The 18151-nt window shown below is 49.5% G+C and overlaps 1 pseudogene; it reads right to left on the reverse strand.

The window, feature by feature from the left end:
• Nucleotides 1–725: 725 nt before the first annotated feature.
• On the reverse strand, nt 726–7323 carry LOC125092693 (uncharacterized; annotated as a pseudogene).
• Nucleotides 7324–18151: the final 10828 nt, after the last annotated feature.

Genomic DNA, 18151 nt, shown 5'->3' on the forward strand with positions numbered 1-18151 from the left:
CTCCATAGGACAGTTGCGTCCAAGCCCTGGTCAAATCATCCATGTTTCCAGTGATGCCCCATTAAAAGGAGAAGAGATTCTTATTGAATGTAGGGAGATAGATAGGGTTGCCTTGGGAGAAGAAATGCTTCCTGAGGCCTTTGGATTTGGAGGGTTCAGGGAGAGCAAAATGTGAAATGCTTTAACATGCTTCCAAAGGAATGTTGGCGATTGCTGCTCTGAACATTGGGGTGCAGACGGCCCTTCTTTTCACTACATCTGTATCTTTGGGGTCAATGCCCAGTAGTGCAATTGTAGGGTCATAGGGAAGCTCTATTTTTAATTTCTTAAGGAATCTCCACACTGTTCACCAAACTGGTTGCACTAACTTGTATTCCCACCAAAGGAATGTTGGATCCCATTTCTGTATGCCCGAGGTGTCTAGCATTGCCGTCCTTGAGGCCCAAGCTTTCCCCGAGGTGCAGCATGGTGATTGGGGCCCCAGTTCCTCTGCCATGGTGTCTGGGTGCTGCAGAGGTCGAGCTCAGATTAGGGACAGCCTCTCATCCCAACACCTGCTGCTGCTGCAAAACACACAGGCTGAGGAGGGCCTGTTTTGTGGGGCCACTGTCACTGTTGAGCCCAGCATTGGGCTCTGCATGGAGGCGACAGGGGCAGTTCAGGGGAAGCACCCTAGGGGAATTCAGCTGGGGTGGCTGCTGCCCCTTGGGTCGATTCCAGGGTGGTCAAGGGGCCCTGACAGTCCTGCTTCTTCCTACATCTGCCATGCTCTGCATGGTTACTGGGGACTGGAGGGACAGCGGGAGGAAGAGCAGCCCCTGTAGCAGATGGGCAAAGACGAGAAGCCTGCTGTGCCCCCCGGTCCCAGGTGGGCTCAGTCTCACCAGACAATGGACTGTTGTAGGCCCAGATTGTTGTCTCCTGCTCTATGTGTCAGTCATTAGCAAGGCCTGGGCAGCCAACTCTGGGTGTGGTGGCCGGATCAGAGCGTCCTGTTTTCTTATCCTCGGTGTTCCAGTGCCTTCTTCTGGTGGACTGCATAGAAGTCTTCACTTTGTTTGGCTTGCGGAGGTCAGGTGCAAAAGAGGCGTTCCTGCCCGGCGTGTTTCCTTGTGTTGTCATCCCGAGTCTTCCTTCGGGGCCAAATCGAAGCCTCAAATGGGGCCCCAGGGCGCTTCTGGCTCCATATGTCTGAGCACTTCTGGAGACTCTTGTGCCTCGGGGTCATGGGCAGACTGTGGTGCAGCTGCTGAGACAGAAGTTGAAGTGGTATGAGATAGAGAATGGCATGGGGCCTAGGGCAAATCTTACCAGAGGCCTGTGGGGTTCTGTGAGATGTGTCTTCTGAGGTGTTGAGATAGAGGTTTCCCTACAGGATCCATCTGTGAGATGAAGAAAGGGAAGTTTCCCTTGGGCCCCCTGGGGCTGAATGAAGGCTACAGTCCCAGGACACTCAGGCCCCTTTCCTGACCGTCCTCCTCCATGATAGCGGGGTCCTCTTCCTGACGGCTGTCCATACTCCAGCTCTGTGAGAGCCCTCGAAATGCCCTTCTCTGTGGTGTAGCCTTTGCCCACACAAATGTTGCAGGTGGTGTGGAAGAGCTGGCGTGCTCCCGACTCCCATGGTAAGGGAGTTTGCACAGTCCCCATGCTATGGTCAGGTAGTGGGAGAGGTGGGAGCAGTCAGGGTGGCCTTTCCCTGATTGGTCTTCCCTGTGGATTGAGGGATTGAGGAGAGTCTCTAGAATATCAAACTGACATAGAGAAATGGTCCATGAGGGGACCCACTACCTCGACGAGGTGTCTTGGAGGCTCGGGGGACTGGAGGTGTTGGTCAGGTCCTATGGCAGTGTCTGGTGTACGTGACTCAGGTGGAGACCAGGGCCTACTCTGTGCCCACAGGGATGCAACACTGGGATCTGTGAGCTGTCCTTCTCCTATAAGACCGGGGAACTGTATTTTTGCTTGTTTCTCAGGTGCCTGAAGTGGGAAATGAGGAAATGAACAACCAGTGTTGTTTGGGAGCAAGCCAAATGCTGGTTTTTGCAGTGTGGGGTGGCAAGGCTTGGGTCGTGCAGCGTGAGAGGTCAATGGGGGCATAGGTCCCTTTTCCAGAAGAGCAGAGTGCATGGACTGCCTGGGTCCAGTCCCTCCAGGCAGCCAGTGCCCTCCCTCCAAGTTCAGTGATGCCTGGACAACATGGCACAACCACCACAGGGAGTTGCACGGATCAGGTGGAGGTTCCTGGTTGGATGTTCTCAGGGTTTTCTAGTGCCTGCAGGGACTGTGACCTTCCTCTCATCTCCTCTTTGTGGTCAGAGGCTAGGGTAGCACCCTGGGTTTTGTGTGGTTTCCCAAGGTGCCCACAACAAAGTCAGGGCAACGAGGGAGAGCATGTGTCCATGTTTGCCTGCCACTTTTCCTGCCCAACTCAAACCATTCCCAAGTCCTTCTCTTCTGCTTCCCTTGTTGTTTCTGTCAAGTCCACCAAAGGGAAGCTTCTAGAGAGCTGAAAGCAAGAGCAGAACGGGACAGGAGCACAGACTCCCAGGCTGCAGAGAACCAAGTGGGGACACCCAGCCCTAGCCTCCCTTCCTGAGGCCCCTCTAACAGGGTGAGATGTGCCCTGCCAACTCCAGTCCTACTCCCTGCTCTGCTCTCCAGGGCTGCTTCCCAGACTCAGTGGTGAGCACTTAGGGTGAAGCTAGGAAATGGCTGAGGAGGTCTACCCAAGTATTTCATGCAGTAGTTCAGATGCAAAGCCTTAGTGCCTGCTTGAGACTAGGGCCTCCAGGGTGGGTGTTGCCAAAGCAAGGAAATAGGAATACCTCGGAGGAGGGGCTTATGGATAGATGAGAGAAGAAGCCCAAGGGATAGAGTTGGAAATGAATTACAGGCGCAGTGTGGCTCCTTTTTTCAGAATTGTCGCCTTCCATGGAATCCTCCTCTGGGTCAGAGAGCAGCGAGGATGCTGGGGTGGCCATGAGAGAGGACAAAGGGGAGTTAGTGGAGCTGATGACCTCTGGCCTGCTGCTCTGGGGATGATGGGCTCTGCCCTCAGTTGGGTGGGGCCCCAGCTCTGAGTCCTCCCTGGCCTTCCTTGCTTGATCTCCACAGGGTGCAGGTGGGTCTCCGGTTACCCACCTGCTCTTCCCACCTCCGGTTCTCGCCAAAACCCGGAAGCCCATCTGTGTGATCCTTTCTCTCCTGGAGGCTGTCACCGTCCCTAAGACAGCCTCTGCAGGACTTTGCCTTCCTCTGTCCTTGTTCCTCTCCCTCCCTGCTCCCCTTCCTCCTCCTCCTCCCCTAGTGATGCTCCATGTCCTTCCCCTGCCAAACTCCACCAGTAACATTATTGTCCAAGAGGGGGCAACCAAGGAAAGAGAGGAGATATCCTGGCACCCACAGAATCAACCCTCGATCCCCCAGTGCTGGGACCAGCTGTCATGGGTCTGGGATTGCTGCGGAGCTGCAGGGAGAGATGGCCCACCACCTCCTCATAGCCCATGTCTGCCCAGTGACTGAGATGACCTTCCCAGGGACATGTTTCAGGCTCATACAACGCTCTATAGTTCCATAAGTGTTACAGAGGTTGAATGGAGATGGGGGCACAGGAAATTCTCCAGGTGCCCTCAGCTGTTCAGGGCAGCCCTGGAAAATGTCCAATGTTGTGGTCACTGAAACCCAGGATTCCTGCCAGTGCTTCTGCTGAGGTTTGTAGGGAATGAATGGGGCAGGGGTGTGTGTAGGGTCCTGGGCAGGCCTGAGGAATGTTTGAAGTTTGGGCATGACTAGTGAGTGAGGGGCAGGGACAGGGATGTGTGCCAGAGAGGTGGGTATGTGAGAGGAGCTGTGACTGCCTGCCTCTGCTCCCAAGAGTCTCTGTGCTATACCTAGATGACAACTGGTAAGAGGTAGAGTGGACCTGGGACAGCAAGTGTGTGAAGCAGGTCCATCAGCCCCTTCACACAGGACTGGGGGACCCTGAGACACAAAAGGGGGTCTTCAGGGCAGCTGCATTGTGGCGTCGGTCACTTGGGAACATGTCCAAAGTTCAGATTTGGCTGGTTTTTGTAGGCTGGCAGAAGCTAAGGGACACGGGAGCTTGTGTATTGAACCTAGGTGAAGTATGCTTTGCCTTCTCCAGCTGTCAGAGTCCCCTTGAAAGTACAGCAGCTTGGACAGAACCAGGAAGGTTTGCTAGTGGACATTATGAAGGCAAGAGTTTACCTGTCTTCCATCTCCTGGCTCACACCAGAATGTAGTGTCCTGGTTCTATTGCACAGGAGAGGGTTGTTGGGGCCGCCAAGTCATGAGCATGATGAGGTCTGGGCCTGTGCCAAGAAAGGTCCAGAATCTCTTCTGTACCATTCCCAAGAGGCCATGAGCAAAGAGACCAGGATTTGACATGTGGCAGTGGCAAAGGGAGGAAAGAGCAGGATTGATGGGAAATGTCCTTAAAATAGCCGCCCGAGGAGTCGAGTGGTGATGACAAACCCAGCCTACCCTAAAGGCCCGTGGACAAAATGTTTGTTCTTTTCGTGCAGAAACTGAAATGAGCAAATCATGCCTGTTGCCAAGGCAATCCTTTTCTTGGTGGTTGTTTTACACACGTTCTTCATTCTCCAGAGTGGCAGGAGCAACCCCATGTTCCCAGGAACTCTGTCACACTGTTCCCTTCCTCTGTGCCATTCCCTAACTGAAGAGACTTCATCATCACTGCTGGAGTCATGGATGCTCTCTACATGCAGATCTATAGGAACTGAAACAGGAGCAATGCTGTTATGAGAGAGACTGCCTTGCCCATTCATCTGAGTTCTGTTGAGATGTTTATGGGCCATGCAGCATCTGCCTGACCCTTTTGCTCTGCTGTCAGATGTTCACCGGGCTGGTGGAGCCAGAACCCTTTGAGGAGACAGGGATTGGTGTTTTATCCCTTCTAATGAGACCAGGATTCCTCAGCAGTCACTTCAGTATCAGTTCTACATGCCCATGACCACTCTCCCCTCCCAATGCAACCACCTAATACTCCAGTCGTTATGGGACTCCTGACATGTGGCTAGTGGGAGTGAGCAACTGGACGTTTTCTTTTCCTTGATGATTTTCATATAGTTCATTGAGATAATAAATAACTGTGTAAGATAGATTGCAGACAGACTCTTTCCTGGTTAGCTCAGCACTAGAAACCAGGAGCGAGAGATAATCCCTGCTCTCCCATGTATTTCTCGGTCATTAGTGGCTGTTCTTACAGGGCCGTTGATAGGTAAGTGGTTCTCCGGCTCATGCAAACCCACCAAGCACTGTTGGAGGCCTTTGGACCGTAAGAGATTAAGGTGAACTCCCAGTTCCTAGACTAACTGGGGAACAGATTCAGTGCACCAAGGACCAAAAGCACAATGTGATGTTCTTGAAACAGAGAAACTGCTAGAATAGATATGGAAGCAAAAAGGAACACAACAAGCCAAAATGTTTCTGAATATGAAGAAGTAGGTGGTAAGTCCCTAGAAGCTGACCTTCGAATACCTTGGATCACTCCTCGGAGGCAACAGGATGGTGTTGTCATAAAATGGATAGGGGCACGTGGGAGCAAAATAGAAATGCAAAATCAATGTGCTCTTGTTGGCATCATGATGCTTGACAAGAGGACCGCCTAGAAAAAAGCATCCTCTTTTGAAACAGCGAACAGAATGAAAAGGCAGCCCACAGATTGGAGACATCATTTGCAATCCTTATTTCAGAAAAGGTGTGTTCCCTGACAAAAAGGAAAACAACAAACCAAATAAAGCAAAACAAACCAAACAAACAAAAAAGGAACTGGATTTCACCAAATGAAAGAATAGAGAAATAGATTTGAATAAAATGTGCTGCAAAGGGAACAAATGACTGGCCAAACAGATGTATGAAAAGATGCTCAACATAAGGCATTGTGAGGGCAATGTGAATCCAAAGGACGCTGAGCTGTCGCATTGTCTGTTAGGGTAGTGAGAACCCAAAGCAGGAATTCAAGCCCAAAACCCATGTTGGAAGGATGCAGAAAATTTGAAACTTTGTATGCAATTAGTGGAATGAAGAATGGTGAAACTACCCTGAAAAAGCCTGTTGAGTGTCCTCAGAAAGCAGCGAAAGGTATGCCCGAGGATCCTGCACATGTGAGTGAGGAAAATAAACATCAGAAAATCAGATCCTGTTCAAGTATATGTTTCTCATGAACAAAAGTCTTGCTGCTGCAAAAGAACCCTGAAACCTTATTTGGCTCTGTTTTCATTCCCAGGAACTGAACTACCTTGATTTTTCTGTTGGCTCAAAACTTCCTAATAAAACAAGCCCCTCTTGCATGGACAGATGGCCAGGTAAATGTGTGGTGATTATCCTGTCACACCTGTTGAGGTTTGAGGTTCTCTTTCGCCACCTTACAATGGACAGAGCACCCTTCATTCCTGCATGGAGGGGACCCAGGTCCCCCCCCCAGTGATGCTCAGTCCCTAAAGAAGACCTCATTTCCCCTTTGATGGGACACCTTTTGGGCCCACCTCAGAGAACCCCAGCGAGGACCAGTGGTGGGTGTGAGATTTCCAATTGGATAAGTCCAGTTTAATTCTTAGACACAGTATCTGCAGGGGAATGGTAGATCTCCACGGAGAAACACAGAGTGAATTGGCCACATCTATTCCTGGCCACTGCTCCTTTGTCAGGGTCCTCCCCGAATGGGCTGTTGCATGAGGCTGCCCAGAAGCCACCTGCAGAAGGGAGGAGTGTGTCCCAGCCCTCAGTGCTTCTGATGAGATTTGGAAGACGCATCATGGGGCCTCTGATGCAGAGACATGTGTGTGAGTGAAGTGACAAGAGGGAGGTACTGTGACCATTCCTGCCCAAGACATACCATGACGTGAGAGACCCATGGATACTGACTGAGTAACAGGGATTGGAAAAGAAACACTTGTGTCTTTGGGGCACAGTTTCCCCCTCCCCAGTTAGCAACGGCATTTGTTTTCTAGGGGAATTGATGTGTATTTGCAAGGAAAGAACATCTATTTCAATTGTAGGTGTTGAATAATTTTCACATGCATGGACGTTCATTACGTGATGGTGATGGGAAACTTCCTTGACAAAATAGACACCACCAATTGCCATGTTGAAGGGAACAGATGCATACGAGAACATACCATTCACCCAACTGACACACACACCAACCCTGAGAATCACAGTGCATGGATTCCCATGTAAACACACCTCATGCCAAGCACCCAATCCTACAGCACCTAAGAACAGCACGGTAGCTTCCGGGGACAGTGTCGTGAGGCCTCGGGTCTCAGTCCGGAACATGACCCCTAGTCTCCTTGCAGCAGGATCTGGATTCCGGGTGGCTCTCAAGATGGAGCCTGCAAGGAAGCCTCATCATGCCCATTGTCCAGGTTGCTCCCAACCAATGAGTACAGCATACTTACCTCTCTCCCTTTCCAGCAGGGCCACCTGAGATTTCATAAAAGAAGACATGATGAACGTCAAGACATGCCTCGTCCTGTGTGCACAGCTTTTTTTTTTTTTTTTTTTTTTTTGTCTTGCTGATGGGCAGAGTCATGGGCAGTGATATGAAATCCACCTAGAGTTTGCATGCCCTTGGTCCATTGGACAAATCAGGTGGCAAGGCAGTGTAAATAGTACCCGTGAAAAAGCTCACTGCCCTGTGGACTATAACCAAACCTGATGTTTCCTATAGGGTCTTTGGTATGGGGTATCCATGGGTAACAGACTCTCCCTCAATAATCTCCCCACCAAGGACATTGTACATGCTGAGGTGTTCCGATCTGATTTCAAGTATAAGAGAAACAAAGGAGACTGTACATCACATGAAGAAAGGCTAACTTACCACCTTTGTGGAAAATGGGGCCTCTCCCTCTGTGCTGTCCATGTCAAGACCATCACACAGGCAATCCAGGGGATCTAGGTAGATACACACAAGAGTGTCAGGAGAGTGTCAGGAGATCTTCGGGAATCACTCAGGGAGCTTTGTTTGGCATGCACGTGCAGACAAGTGTGTGGAGGTGTGGAGCTAATCAGTATGGGCTGAGCTGCAGTTGGCCCTTCCTGGGTTGAGGAAGAAAGGTCCTGGAGAGGAACATGGATGTGAATAGAAACTCTGCCTCCTATTGGAGCTAGAGGGCATGCAGTAGCTGTGAAATAGTCCATCTCAAATGCACACCTACTCCCTGCACCCAAAAGTGCACCACCTAAGGGCAGCAGAGAAGTTTCCGGGGACAGGGCCATGAGGCCACAGGTATTTCCCCAGAAAATACCTTTCTGTTACTCTGACCCTTATTCTCAATCCCGCAGGACCTGGAATGAGCATGGTTTTCATCATGGAGCAAGGAAGCCCCATCTTTCCACTTTTCCAGGTTGTGGCGAACAAGTGAGTGACTCTAGGCATGAATACTTAAGACCCTCCCCTACCAGCAGGGATACCTGTGATTTCAGAAAAGAAAACAGTATGAGCATCAAATCAGGGTTTGTCCTGTTTGCATGGCTTTTTTGTTCCCTGGGGATGGGAGAAAACCAGATGGGGAAGTGTGCTAGAGGCCCATGAGCCCCAAAGTATGAAGAGAGCAAAATGAGTCAAACAGAAATGTGCCTAGTCTTCCTACAGGTCCCACGTTCTGGGTCCCACTGGACAGAATAGGTGGCAAGGAGGAATAGCTGCCACCTGTACCAAAGCTCCCTGCCCTCCAGATGGTTGGTGATCCTTTTGTAGTTGTCCCCACCCCTCTGCAATGTCTTTGGGACTTGGTAGCATTTGGTAACAGATTCTCACTAAAACTTCTCCCTACCATGTAAATTGTGCATACTGAGATTTTATGTATGTGACTTGGATTAAAAAAGCCAAAAGAATTTTGTATCTCCCATAAAGAAAGGCCAATGTACCACTCTGGTGAAAAGTGGGGCGTCTTCCTCTTTCATTCCTGTGGAAAGTTCACCCGCCTGTCCATCTAGTGAAGCTAGGTAGAGATACACAGAAATGTTCAGTACACTGGTGGGGCTCAGCAGGAAGAGCTCGGGGGGTTTAGCTTGGGGTGGAAGTGCACGGGAGTGTATGGAGATGTTGGGTTACATGGTTATGGACTGAGCCTGCTGCTGCTGCTTCAAGAAAGGTCAGGGGAAGGAACAAGAATGGAGAGAGAAACATTGACTCTGAACTTTAGCTACAGGGAATTGAATCAGTGTGACCTCTTCAATCTAAAAGAGGGTAAACATTAATATGCAAGCTACATTTTGCTGACAGGCAAGTTCCTCCAACCTGCAACCATGCTGTGGTCATTGTCAAGACCATTTCTTTGCCAGGATCAACCTGTGCAGCTCCTCCCTATCTCTCACCTCTTCTAGAAGTTTGTATTTCTTCAGAAGAACACTGTGTGGTAGGGTTGCATTCAATGCTAGCACAACTACCCTAGAGTTTTATATTTGTTCCTGAGTCTTGCATGGTAAGGAAAATCAAAGACACCGGATTTCTACATACTGACATCTGTGCATTCAAAAAGAGTCCCATTCCACAAAGTGCTGATTCTTCCCAGTCTTCCTTTTCTGTGGCATATGGGTGGGTCCTTCGAGTCAGCAGGACCCAGTTTCCCAGGAATGCCCCCCCCCCCAGGAACCAGCAAGTTCATTAGAGAGTGGAGGCCAGGTGATAGAAGAGCACTCACTAACCTGGCCATGTAGCAGATTTTCAGGAAGTTTCATCAGGCACCAAGCTAATGATGAAGCTTTCCTGGCAGTTGCCATTTGCCAGTGAGCCCTCACTCCGTGCATTCAAGCTGTGAGCGTTTTTGTAAGACTGGTGATGATGTTTGGTAGACTAAACCTTCTTCTGATTCTTTTGTGTTTTGACCATGTCTGAGAAATGTCCCCAGCTAGGACAGGTGTGGGTCCCTTCCTTTCTCCCCCTCCCTGTCTGAGGAAGGGGAATCCTAAGCAACCCTCCAGGTGTAGCTGTGGTAAGCGAGGAATGTGGTGTCTTACATGGTGTGCGCAGAGGGGATGAAGGAGGTTTGGCTTTGAAACTTTGACCCATGTCATCAACTCCATTAAGTGGAAGATGTCTTTTAAAAAAAACGCCCGCACTCATCACACCACATGCCCAGTCCCGTCGCATCGACCCACACAAAAACAAGCCCCAACCCTTAGACACACCAAGCAAACCACCTGAATGAACTACTGGTTTGTAGGGACTATAGTACATGGTCCTGGTTTTCTGAAGGATACGATGTTTGTTCAGTCCACCCCAGCCTCCATTCCCAGCAGGAACTCAGAATAAGGGAAGCTCTCCAGACCAAAGGAGGAGAGAAAGCACTACCCTGTTCTTCAACTAGATCTGTCCCCCTAAAGTGACTGATGAGAGAATGCGTACATGGTCCATTTCCGGTTGCCGCCTCCTGCAGTTGGAGAATGGGAAACCCAGTGAGGATCCCAGCATCCTGTGCACACCATGTGCACACATCTCTATGCCCTTGGTGTTGTAAGCAAGCTAGATGGGATACGGTCATTGAGTTTATGATCCAGAGATGGAGAACGTAACCTCCAGAAAAGGCTCCAGCTTGGAATGTCAAATCTCCCAAATCCATTTTCTTCAGCAACTCATTACAAAGCCATTTTCCATAGACAGAATAACCTCCTGGAAAATGTTCATGACCATCCATTGTGAAGGAATGGTGGTGATGTTTTCTTGGTGCCCATCTAAATATGGTGTCCATTAATGATATAAACTCACAGCAGGCTCTAAGCACCAAGGAAATTGTCTCTCCCCTCTGGCATGTACATGCTCAGATGTTCAAGGAAAGAGAATTCGAACACTGGTTTTCCCTCAGAAGCACAAAATGACTTTACCGAGGTGACCGAGTGGCTCAGACTTAGAAGCTTCTGCCTTCAGGTCAGGACCTGATCCTAGGGTCCTGGGATGGAGCCCCTCATGCTTCTTCCTTTCCCTCTGCTACTCCCCCTGCTTGCGATCTCGTGTGTTCTGTGTCCCTCTCTCTCCTTCTCTGTCTTTCTGTCTTTCAAATAAATAAAATCTTGAAGAAAAATGAGTTTACCTGAGGGAGAGTTGGAGTCTCTTCCTCTGCCGTCAAAATGGGTAGCTTTTCCATCAGGTCCTCGGGGGGAGCTGGGAGGATACAAAACCACTGTGAGGACACTGGTGTGGCTGCTGAGGAAGGAGGCAGGGAGTTTGGATGGATAAGGACAGGAGGCGAGTGTGTGCATGTGGGTGCGTAAGAGGTATGGATCGCACTGCTGCCTGGCCTTCTCCTTGGTGCAGAGAGGAAGAGATGGGAGAGAAGCAGGAAGGAAATGAGAAGAGGGTTTTTATCTTTCTAGCTAGAGTGAGCCCAATCAAATCCAAATAGTCAGTACAATACATGTGAACCCTAACCTGGCTTCTGTGTGAGGACTGAGTCCCATAACCTCTCCTGACTGACATGCCACTAAGGTGTCCCATGCTTCTTCTTTGGAAATCAGTTCTGGGACCAAGATCCCCATATGCTGTGACTATATTCATCACGTCTCTGTAAGATTTTGCACGAAATAATAGGCAGCCTTGCTTGCTGGGATGAATTCAACCCTCAGAAAAGAAGCCTAGAGGGGCGCCTGGGTGGCTCAGTGTGTTAAGCCGCTGCCTTCGGCTCAGGTCATGATCCCAGAGTCCTGGGATCGAGTCCCGCATCGGGCTCGCTGCTCAGCAGGAAGCCTGCTTCCCTTCCTCTCTCTCTGCCTGCCTCTCTGCCTACTTGTGATCTCTCTGTCAAATAAATAAATAAAATCTTAAAAAAAAAGAAGCCTAGTAGTTTGCTTTACTCATGATTTGTCTTCAGAAAATCACATGTACAATGCTTGAGAACACTGACATTGTAGCTTACATAAATAGCCAGCACCGTCGATGAGTTTGATATATTCCTTCCACTATTCTTGAGCTTTCCCGTGTATGTGTGTGTGTTTCCCATGAAGACAGTGGCTGTCCAAACCCTCCCACATGTTCTGACCAGTGGGAAGTTCCTTACACAGAGGAGTCTTGGATTGTGTGCTGACAATCTGTAGGCCAGCTTTGCAAGAGATTTGCCCCGGGGTTGTTGGGTCCAAAGCTTTCAACCAAGATTGACCTTGATTTCCTATTTGCCAGAGGTGTGTGAGTGTGTGCTTAGAGAATGTGAACCTTCCTGGGGCTTACGGAAATCTTATCAAGTACAGTAAATTCCCTCTGTGATGCTTTTCTGCAATTGGTCATGTGTACACATTGAGACTGGCTATAACGGATGTTGCCCTGTTCTGTCTTCCATGGGTCCACACCCATTCCAGCATTGTGGGCTTGAGCACGAGGATGTGGCTTTTCTCTGTTCACTTGACTCCAAGGTCCAGGCTATAATCTTTAACATGGGCTTCTATCTTGCCCCGGCTTCTGTGACCTTGGGGGCCACTGTGTCATGGTGGGTCCTGTCGGGGACCTTCATAGAATCTAGGTTGTTGGCTGTGTGCACAGCTGCTGGTGGCCATTTGCTAGCTGGAACCTATGGTACATCATGACCACTGGCTGAGGGACTAACACAAGTGCATAGGCCAGAGCAACTTTCAGATTGAAACCTGAGCTCAAATCTTGGCTTTCCAAGTAGGAGGTCAAAGGTTAGGAACATTCATCTCCGCACCATGCCTGTCTCAGGAAAGCAAAGGGAAACGTCCTCCATGTATAGCTGTAGTGAGCAGGGGAAGGAGTATGTAAAGTATGCCAGGGTGATGACAGTGTTTTGGGAGGGTGACAATTTGATTGTGATGGAAGTGTAAGAAATAACTCCTGAGAATGGCACACATTCGTGTTCACAAGAATAACACATAGACACACACAGACAGACACACCGCCACACACCCATGCACACAGGGCCTTCATCCCATGTGCACACAAATCACCCCTTCCATATGTACTGGTTCTTCCAGGCCCTGTACAACGTGGTGACCGTGCCTCACTGGACTTTCTCTGTCAGTATCCCCCAACCCCCATTCCTTGTCAGAACCCAGAATCAGGCTTCTTTGTACTCTAGATTTCCTCCCAGAGCCCGATGCTCTTAAATACGTACAGCTGTCATTCCTCCCAGAGTCTACCTGCGATTGGGGAAAAGGAAACACAGAGAGGATCCTAGCATCATGTCCACTGTTGGGCCATCCCTTTGGTTTGGGGAGGGCTTCAGGCAGTTAATTGGATGAGGTCCCACGGTTGAGTCCATGTACCCCAACCCGAGTTAAAGAGGACAGTTTGAATGATGCTGGAGCTTTTCGTGGCAGATCTCCAATGTCCATTCTGATCAATGGATAGAATGTTCTTTTTCAAGGAGAAACCTTTTCTGCTGAAGAAGGTGCTTGATCGCATCGAGTTTGTAACTGAGGCTGTCCTGTGTCATCACCCTTTTTGGGTCCACTGTCCATAAGAGGTTGGACCCAGCATTCCTCCACAAGGGGAGACTGCTACCCCCTTCCCCTGGGACGTAAAGTGCCAGATTTTCATCCTCCATTGACGGAAGAAATCAAGGAAGGAACATTTCTGTCTCTGAGAAAGAGAGGCGAGCTTACCTCAGGGAGACTTGGGGCACCTTCCTCTGTCCAGCCCCTAGGAAGCTCCTTGGACTGGCCCTCCACAGGATCTAGGAGAACACAGAGGAGCTGTCAGGACATTGGCTGCACTACTCAGGAATGACTTGGGAAGTTACCTTTGCTTGATGTGGATGTGGGGCCAGAGTGAATGGATGTGCTCAAGAGTGACCAAGCAAGGCCTGGCATTCTGCTGGGCCAACGTCCTTGGTGTACATACAAACACAGAGGAGGGGAGCAAAATGGAAAAGGGAAATGGGGCCTTGGCTTTCAAACAGAAGATATGCCATCAGTGGGAACTCACCAGCGTCTGTCTGGGAAACACTCAAGGTACACTGGGTTACAGTGTGCAGTCCCCTGAGTCCTCCTGCCCACTGTGAATCCAAGCCAACTTAACCACTGCTTCACTTCACCATGGGGCCTGTTCAGCTGTTTTCCGTGCATCTCTTCTGTGACCGTATCATTCTCTATTACCTTGGAGTAGTGGGTTTTTCGGTGATGGAATCTAAGTAATGTGGATGGTTGTATTTATTGTTTACATTCAGTGACACTGCTGACTTCCCTGATGCTTTGTAGACAGCACTGCCATCTATGGGGAAAACATTGCCATCCTATCTCATGGAACCTTTGTACCCGTGACGACATGACCAGCCCTCCCCCTTTCCTCCCTGAACCATCCTTTCTACTTTCTCGGTCTACGAATGTCCCTACTCTAGTGTCGTCAAAGCTTGGGTTCATGTAATGTACCTCTTTCCTTGTGTGCTTGCTCTCAAAATGTGTGTTAGGTTTCCAAGGTCCATCTATTTCCTAAAATATTGAAAACCTTTGTTTCTTCTTATGGCTGAATAGCACTCCATGATGTGTATGGATGCCATTTAATGTGTCCTTTCCTCCCATGATGGATTTGGGGGCTGTGCCTGTCTATGGCTATTGGGAACCCAGCTGTCTTAGACATTAGTGAGCAGATTTCTGTCTTCTGTTTCCAGAATGAGAAGACTTCACAAAATGCATTGACCCAATTTGTAGAATGGTAAACACATGGAATGTACTATGTACTTTAGTTCCCCAAATGTTGTGAGGTCGTTTTGTTCCTTTGAAGGTACGTAGTACATCCGTGTAAGATGTGGCTAATGGACGGAAGTGGAGGGGGCAGAACGTGAAACTTCCTGTAGTATTCTGTTCCATTTTTATGTTAAGTGTTACTGGCGGAAAACATAGTCTCTTCCTTCCTGCACATCTAAGAACCATGTTTCCTGGAGAGACCTATAAGGACCCGTTTTCCAAAAAGCCCTAAGATCCATCCCTTCAGCTAGTAGACACTTATTTTCTGTGCCCCTTGGATCCAGTTTGAATGATAATTTCATCTTGATTGTGGACTTAATGGTGATGGATGGCATAGAGGGAAACAGCTACCAGTGAAATCATAGGAAAATTTGTCTCAGCAGTTTTGAAAGCTTCAGTTATGTCTGTGCTATTGAACGAAATGCATCTCTAATTAACGTAATGTGTCAATATCCAAGATACCTTCCTCAGTTTCCCCGATGTGGTAGGCCTGATCCTGGAGGGAGAACCGGACTTTCTTCTTGGGTGGTGGTGGAGGGGCCATTGTGGTTGTGGGTGATTCCACATCCTCAGGGGTAAGCTCCACACAGATTGCTGGGAGACACATAGAAATAGAGAGCAGTGTTGGCATCTTGTTGTCAGAAGACCATAGGGGGATTCGACATTCTTTATTTCTAGTCCAACCGTCTTCTGCCCCTACTCACCAGCTGCCCAGCAGTCATTCCTCCCTCCAGGTGGGACTTAGGAAGAGGTCCCCATGTGCTTTGCTCTGAATTTTCCCCCTCCCATACCCACAGGTTCTGTGGGCAATAGCTTGTATTTAGAAGAGACATGACAGAAACACAGCAGAGTGCTGGGAGCACGCCTGATGGCCTGGGTTCACATCCCATGGAGCAGCCACACCTACCCGAAATTGGTCCCAAGAACCCTCTGTGCCCCATTTCCCTGCCCTATGGCCTAGATGTTAGTGTGCCGTCATGGTGTCCCAAGTGATTGAGTACAAAGAGTGCCTGGGACATAGAGAAGGACGGGATGCTTCCCAGTGGCTCAGTAGGTTTTGAGGAATGGACTGCCTATGGAATCAGCTAGATGGGTGGCTGTGGGTGAATCCAGACATGGGACTTGGGATGGCTCCACTGCATGGGAGGATGGAAGCCCCCTCTGTATCCTTCATATGAGAACAACACTGTACAGCAAGCAGAGAATCCGTGTCCCTTTCTCCTGTCTTCCCCACAGCAGCACCGATGGGAGTGGCAACAGGCTGGAAGCCCCATTTGACAGTGGAAGGCACTGAAATGTAGGGTAGTGAAGGGACTGTACAGAGTTGCCACCCTGATGAGTGATGGATCTTGGAAAGGAATGCCATTGTTTCCCTGTGGATGGGGATCCCCAAGCCCCTGACACCCACCCAGGGTCCCTGAGAAAACGTCCTGAACCCCTGAACCAAGAGCTGCTCTCACAATCTCAAATCCTCCTGTGCCAGTGTTTCCGTAGGGGAGAGCAAGTGCCACGAGACCAGACTCAGTCCTCAGTCACCTCTGCGTTTGGGGCCCTGACATAAAATATGCAGCGGTTTCTTCCAAATGGAGCCCTTGTGATGGACCAGAAACATGTAGCATTGGCCATGTTCCCTCACCTCTCTGCAAGGTCAGCACAGTAGCCCATGGCCTTCCTGAAGGCCAGTTGAAACCCACAGCTACTGGTATTCTGCTTGGCTCCCAAGCTGATTCAAACTCCCAACAGTCGCATAGGACCCCTCCGAGAATTTGCTTGCCTTCCACTCCCAACAGTCACACTTTGACCCTGCCAAGAACTCACTTGCCAGAGCTGGCCAATCCCGAGGAGCAGTTCATGTACGAATGAACATGGAAGTGGCCACATGGGCTGGGGATGGTTGGTTTCAGGAAGGAGATGTATGATGCTGAATGGACTACTCTTGATGTGAGGACTGTTCTGAGAAGCCTGGATGGAAGTGACACTACCCTGGCTGGAGTGAGTTCCTCCCTAATCTCTCATTCTTCCCCAACATCTCCTGTCTACTCTCAGGTTTCTTGATCCCCTCTGGAGACTGTAGGTTTAGGGGACAGTCTCCTGTCTCCCTACATAGGCTGGACCTTGAGAACCCAGCCCAGGATCATCTTTGAGACCAACAGACAGGCCACTGTGCAGCTGCCGTGTGTTCTTTCCACATGCACGGTGGCACAGCCCATTCCCGTCCACTCCCAGGCATCAAATATATGGCATGTGAAACCCTCCACCTCGACCCATGAAAACACCCTGATATCTTCCAGTGTCTCTCCTAAAAACAGCTGCATTTCGACCACTGACCGTTCCTCTCCGATTTTGTCATCTCCATCGGGAAGAGGTTACCAGCAATTCATTCCCCTCATATGTGTTGCCTGGGTCGCACCAAGATTCTCCTGATCCAGGGACAGCAGTGCGGTGTGTGACCTGGGTCTGTTTTCTGTATGACAGTGTCCAAAATTTGCATTCAGAAATAGTACGGTTTTCTGAATTTAGAAGTGATTTAAGGAAGGCAGCTTCCCGAAGAAATCCCAATGTAATAACCCAGAAAAACTAACAAATACAGGCATCAAACTGGGAGGAGAATTCAGAGGGTGGAAAGGAAAAGCCAAAGAGAAGAAGCCAGTCTCTGTAAAAGTGAGGTAGCCAATCTGAGAGAAGAGAATTGAGAAAATCGATAGGCACATACCTGAAGAACAGCAGTTGAGATTTCCCATCGTGGGGACCTTTACACCTGTTCACCAAACTGCAAGGGGCTCGGCTCACAGAGTAACAGTTGAAATGGAAGGATGGGTGTGTGTCATCAGGTCACCATGGCGATGGCTCATGACAGAACTCTCAGAGTGAAAGCATTCTTGCACACTGTGGGGTCATGGAGGGAAGTAGGTTGGGGAGGGGTAGATGGATGATGGGCATTGAAGAATGCACTTGTTGTGATCAGCACTGAATGGTGGAGATGTGATGAATCCCTGAATTCTACTACAGAATGCAATACTGCACTGTAAGTTAACTAACGACATTTTTTTACACTAAAAAAGAAGATACTCCTGAGGGCACATAGGAGACTTAAATGTTCATTTGTCATCTGCTACTCTGGAAAACGCCTATTATACAAGATTGTTTCACAAAGTCTCTCTAGGAGTTCTTGGGTGGCTCAGTGGGTTAAGTATTGGCCATCGGCTCGGGTCCTGCTCTTGGAGACAATTCAGAACTCCTTGGCAACAACCCAGGGGATATAGGCATTTACAGGCAGCAAATATAATGTGATTTCTTTAAAATAATTTCAACCCGGGGCAGCTGGGTTTCTCAGTCCCTTAAGCAGTTGCCTTCGCCTCAGGTCCAGACCCTGGGATCCAGCCCGAGTTGAGCTCCCTGCTCAGGGGAGGAGCGCCTGCTTCTCCTTCTGCCTCGGCCTGTCACTCTGCCTGCTTGGGAGATCTATCTCTCTGCC

The sequence above is a fragment of the Lutra lutra genome, unplaced genomic scaffold, assembly GCF_902655055.1.
Source record: "Lutra lutra unplaced genomic scaffold, mLutLut1.2, whole genome shotgun sequence".
Lineage (NCBI taxonomy): Eukaryota > Metazoa > Chordata > Mammalia > Carnivora > Mustelidae > Lutra > Lutra lutra.